Genomic DNA, 6,268 nt, shown 5'->3' with positions numbered 1-6,268 from the left:
GGGGAAGTGTGGCTGAAGAGCTGCCTGGCAGAAAAGGACCTGGGGGTTCTAATGGACAAGCGGCTGAACATGAGCCAGCAGTGTGGCCAGGTGGCCAAGAAAGCCAATGGCATCCTGGCTTGTATTAGTGATAGTGTGACCAGCAGACGTAGGGAGGTGATTGTCCCCCCGTACTCAGCACTGGTGAGGCCACACCTTGAGTATTGTGTCCAGTTCTGGGCACCTCAATACGAGAGAGTTATCGAGGTGCTGGAGCGAGTTCAGAGGAGGGCAACGAAGCTGGTGAAGGGCCTGGAGAATAAATCTCATGAGGAGCAATTGAAGGAGCTGGGACTGTTTAGTTTGAGGAAGAGGAGGCTGAGGGGTGACCTCATCGCTCTCTACAGCTACTTGAAAGGATATTGTAGAGAGGCTGGTGCTGGTCTGTTCTCACAAGTAATTAGTGATAGAACAAGAGGGAAGGGGTTCAAGCTGCAGCAGGGTAGGTTTAGGCTGGACATTAGGAAAAAATTCTTCACAGAAAGAGCGGTTAGACACTGGAATAGGCTGCCCAGGGAGGTGGTGGAGTCACCATCCCTGAATGTGGTTAAGACTCGTTTAGATGTGGTGTTAAGGGATATGGTGTAAGGGAGAACTTTGTAGAGTGGAGTTGATGGTTGGACTCAGTGATCCCAAGGGTCTTTTCCAACCTAAATGATTCTATGATTCTATGATCACTGGTTGCCACTTGGACATTGAGCCGTTGACCACAACTCCTTGAGTGTGGCCATCCAGCTAATTCTGAGCGGTCCGTTTGTCAAATCCATGTCTCCAATTTAGAGACAAAGATGATGTCCATCACCACAGGGAAGGGCCTAATAGCTTTGTCTCAAAACAGAGTACCTCTGTGGTCCTGATAGAAACCACACTGGGTGGGGATGTTTACAGACTCCCCCTGGGTTGCTCTGAAACCTGGTACCTGATGAAGCAGTGGGCCCTAAGAGAAAAACTCTGCAAAGGAACGGGCAACGTCAGAGTACTCCTTTTTCCCCAGTGCACCGCCATAAAGGGTATCTGAATGGACCATACCCCTGTGCCGCTTTGGTCCCAAAGATGGGCACAGATGGTTTATGGCATTTACAGGGTGGAGCTAGGAACTGCAGTACAGACATTGGCATGTCTGGAATACATAAGACAGAAAACAAAACCAAAAAGTCTTTGTGTTGCCCACCTTTCACAATTTACACAAGCTCTTGGTATTCTCTGTCAGTATCTTGAATGTCTTACGCATCATCTGCATGTGCCCGTGTATATCACCATCCAACACCAAATTAAACTGCGAAAACTTTTGTACGTGATTGGAAATAGGGTGTCTGTCAATAGTTTGAAGTAAATAGCTTTGGCTCTACACACTTGGAAGATGATCCTGAATCATCTCTGCTACCTGCTAAGAATGGCTAACGCAGTTTTTTTAATTCCTCCATTGAAATTCTGCCCCAGCTCCAGTCCCCTCGTTGCAAGCATCCCATTCATCAGCTCTCTCATGCTGCTTCAATTAAATCCTATCGCGCTCCGAGGCAATGTAGCATCCGCTCTGGAGAAGAATTTCAATTCGGTAAACAGGCCTGTAAATATGCTGCTGTGGATAAATTGGCCATCAGTGTGATAGAGAGAAGTAAAGTAAAATGTGTGATTACAGCTAGTTTTTATGTGCGAGGAAGCCGCTGAGACGTTACTGGGAGCAGGAACAATGTTTTTGCACCCTGTGCTTATCTGGCAGTTTTGTACCTATTTTATATTAGCTATTTTCAGGCAAATGTTCTATGTCTGACTGATACTTCTCACTTGGAAAGCTACTTTTAAAATAATCTTGACCTAGATTTTTGGTAATGAAAAGCAGCAGACAGCGCCAGAAAATGTTGTGCTGTTAGTGCCATTTCATCTCCATTCCTTAAGCACAGTTCCTTTAAAAGATACGAATTAAATCCATGGCGGAAGACTGACGGACAAGCACTTAGATTGCAGGCTTGTGTGGATTTCAAGCTGAGTGCTCGGCTGAAACGCGTTTCTGCTGGTGGAAAAGAGGGCTCTCTCTTCGCTGAGGTTATTTCTGGTTGCATCCTGGCTCGTTTTTTGGTGTCCCGCTGGAGGCGGTAGCGATGCAAAGACGCCTTTCAGTGGCTTGGCCATCATCCAGGAGGCCAGGGCAGCACTTCTTGCCCAGCTTGCTCCCTCTAAAGCTGATCCCAGAGCCCCAGCAGTGGAAAAGGATAATCTCTTTATTCCAGTTCACTGGCCAGGAGGACCTCTGGGTTGGGGATCAACGGTTTGCTACCTCATTTTGGCACCCTGGGGGCTGAGCGAGTGCAGTTTGGTACCTCATGCCAAAATATTAGTGACTGCCTGAACCACTTTCCCGTCTCCCCAGAGGGATCTGTACGCTGCAAAAATCACATATATCAAATAAATGTGCCACTGCATCCTCACAATGCCTTTTTCTTTATGGCAACATGTCCAAGAATGAGGAAAGAGCACTCGGGAGCAAAAAAAACCTTTTACCAGGTAAATCTTGCCCCAAGCCCAGGGGCTCACAGATGTGCGCAGAAAACTACCACAGCTCTGACATGGTAAAAGGCAAACAGAACAAAAAAAAGTCCCAAATACAAAGAAAAGCACTTTTGCTCCCAAGCTGAAGTCATCTGGTGACTCTCCTTCGAAATGCTGAGTTCAGCTAAACTCAGGCTCCTGAAAGCAGGGGAATGTGCAATAAATAATTTAATTACGACTTTACTGTCAAAGTGAGTTTCCCAAAATAGAAATGTTTTTCAGAACGGATTAGCTGTATTCACGGGAGGTAGGTCCTTCAGACCGCATTAAAAATGCTGATTTGGAAACTGCTTAAACCACTTCTTGCTGGCGGCGAGGAGGATGTCGTGGGGCGGAGGGGACCCCTCCTGCGCAGGCGTCCCCAGCATCTGCTGTCGCTCACCTGCAGACAAGACACCAGCATGGGGGATCTTTAGGGCGGGACTGTTTCTTTTTTATGTAGAAAGCAGTTGATAGGCACCGCTAGGCATTCATCTGGTTCCCTGCACAGGTGAGGAGCACATTTCACCCATTCCTGCTGCATCCTGCCACATCTGCTGGGGTCACCGTGGTGGGGCAGGGGGGTTTCCATGGGGGAGAGCTTTAGAGCTCAAGCTGTGCCTGTGGCATGACTCCTCAATTACGCGCCCTCCGGAGCTGTGCTTTAATTTTCTTCAAGGTCACAAAGAACAACCTTTTTTCCGCGACGACCTCGTTGCAGACGATGGGCTGTCGGCTGCAGTGCCGAGGGGCCCCAGCCTGCGCCCAGGACCTGCGGTCCCTGCGGGAGGCCGGGAGCTTGCAGGACTGTCCGTGTGTCTCGTCAGCGTTCCTTCAGCCTGCTGAATATTGATACATTCTGCTCATCCCTTCATAGCTGTCGGGATGCATTTCTCTGGAAAAAGAGGAAAAAAAATTCCGATATCTGAATGATTTCTTTGTACTGTCTGTGCTCATCTTGAAATCGCCTCTGGTCCCATATATATGAATTGGGGTATAACAGAAAGGAAAGGCGAATTGAATTATTCTGTTTCCTGGTGTGCTAGTACTGGATTAGGCTGAGTTTCACTGCTGCATATTGGTTACGTTTGAACATGAATTTTCTTGTCTGTGTGTTCCCCTCACAGCACCTAGAGCATAGGGACAGTATATCCATAAAGAAATAAAACAAGCACATGAACTATTGTTCTTTTATAGTGTGCTTTGCCTAGAAGAGCTTGAGGATGTGTCATGGCGGGGGTGAGAGTTCAACTGCAACAGTAAGGCCATGATATTCAGTGAATTAAATTTTGATAAGCTGTTTCTGTGCAGTTCTATGAAGGCTGAAGGATCCCAGTTATTATGATTTCAGGATGATCTGTCATTGAGCCAGCGCTGCGTGGGCCAGAAACACCCATCAGATCTCCTGAGAGTGCTCTTCCATGGCCTTGCTTGAGATCTATAAGGTAAATACAGCTGCATTAACTGAAAGCAAGCCCTATCAGTAAGGCTGACTATAGACTCCTAGTTAATCTTTTCAGTCTGCTCTTCTTACAGTTTGAAATACTCTAATTCCCTTCCTTCTTTCACCGCAGCACAATATTCAAGAGGAACATCGAGGTTCTTGTTGCCAGGTGAAAGGATACTTCACCACCTCCCAGTTGCCCTTGCAGAAATCCCTCAGGTTGCTGGTCGTCTCAGCCAGTTTTCTAGTGTCTTCCGTAAGATGCTTGTCATAAGGCATTTCATTTCCCTCTAGGAACCCCAGAAAAATCCATGCCCTGAATATAATAGTTATCCACTGGAGCTGCTGCATCTCTTTCTCCTCTCAGTAGATTAATGTTTTATTGCAGAGAGATGTGACGAAGGACAGCATACAAATCAACTCAGGTGGGAAAGCTGGAGCTCAGAAGAAACTTAGACTGTGTTTTGGGGGAGCCGTATCATCCTGTCAGGACCAGAGACCTACCAAATGCCAGCAGAGCGTCGCAGGCTGGCAAGGCTGGATCCTCTCCAGGTTCCTTGGTCGCCCAAACACCAGTTGCAGGAGGACTTCTCAGGCTTGGGATCACTGGGACACATTCACTAGCTTATTTATGGTCCCTGTTAGATACTTTCAGATGCCTTTCCTCCTAGCCCCAGGTATTTTAGGCGCTTAATGCTGTGCTATGAATTTGTGAGACCACTTCACCCCGAGTCGGATGCAGTGCTCCGGGTGGGGTCTCTCTGAGTAGAGGGGCAGAATCCCTCTAGCCCTGCACGTTGTCTCCTATACAACCAACAGGGAAAGGAGGACACGTACAGGATGGCCCCTGCTCTGGTATGGCCCCTGCTGTAGAAGGGATACAGCCAGCACAGCCTGGGGACACCCACATAGCACAGGACAACGTGGCCTGACGCTCCAGTGGAGAGGAGCGATGAGGAACATCCCCCCCCAACATGCTCGGTTAGTGTGTGAAGTCTGCATGCTGTACAGGCTGTTGTGCTAGAGGATTTAAACATGAGGCTAAAGTAGCTGCATGTGTGCGGATCTGCCTGGGGAGGTGATGTGTGGCAATAGGTGTATGGTGTGATGGCAGCTGTTATCTGGACGGCCTTTACCAAGGTACTTGGCTGCAGCTTCCAGTAGAAAGCCACAGCCTTTGCAGGGTTACTGACTTCCCAAGATAAGTTTTACAAGGAATGTGCAGAAAAGGAAAAACAAAGGAGCCAAAGAAAACCGAAAAATATTATTGCAGGGGTTTCCAGTGTTATTGCAGGGGCTCAGTGTCATGAGACTGGAGATGGTAACAAGAGGGGAGTTATGACAGAATTGGGACTACGAGTGAAGGCGCTTGAGAGCCACCAGTGTAATGTGTCCAACATGTATTTTTTGCATTAGCTTCCAAGTGTATTCAAACATGAATTTCCAGCTCTGCCTGAAAGCTGTTCTGCCAGACTCCCCAAAGGATCTGCATATTAAAATCACTCAGGTGTTCGTACCCTTCTCATGCAAATTCAGTTCCAAATTAAAATAACTTGCGCAAAATCTTGTAAAGTATATGTCTTTTTTCTACTTCTTGTTGCCTGAGTTGTCTCTTTAATGAGTACCGGCTGGGATAAACCAGCCGGAGGATGCTCTGTCTGTGAGTAGGTCACCAGTCAGTCATTAGTCACCATCCAGCCCAACAGCTCACCTCTGCTGATGGTTTAGCACCTTGGAATAGTCTGGGGAACACAGCTCAAAAGCTCAGTTTAGGAGGAAGTCGTAAAGTTTGCGGCCTCCACCACCTTGAATGAAAATGAGCCGGCGAAGTGGGACGGGAAGAAAGCTCTCCTGCAATTTACAGAGGCGATCCTGGTTTCAAATGCCACTTCAGGGATTAGGACTGTGATGCTGCTTAGCAACATTTCAGCTCTGGTCCTTCATGGATGTATTCACTGTGATCTTCAACAATTGTACTGCTGTAATACAGAAACTTGACACGTGGCATTTTTACAGCTATTTTCTTCTTCTGATCAACTTCCTAAATTGTTGAGGGTTGGGGTTTTTTTTGTAGTCCTAAAATAGATTTCTCTGCTGTGCTTTGTGTTCCACTTGAAAGACGGAAACAAAGCCTTTTTCTTTTCTTTTTTTTTTTTTTTTTTTCCCTTTTCCATCACTGAAGGGCCATGACCAATAAGAGATTTCACATTGGCAGCCTCCAGCAGTCCCACTTGCACGTACAACGCTGTTGTTGGCCTG

The sequence above is a fragment of the Larus michahellis genome, chromosome 4 (assembly GCF_964199755.1).
Source record: "Larus michahellis chromosome 4, bLarMic1.1, whole genome shotgun sequence".
NCBI lineage: Eukaryota > Metazoa > Chordata > Aves > Charadriiformes > Laridae > Larus > Larus michahellis.
Note: the sequence above shows the minus strand (reverse complement) of the source record.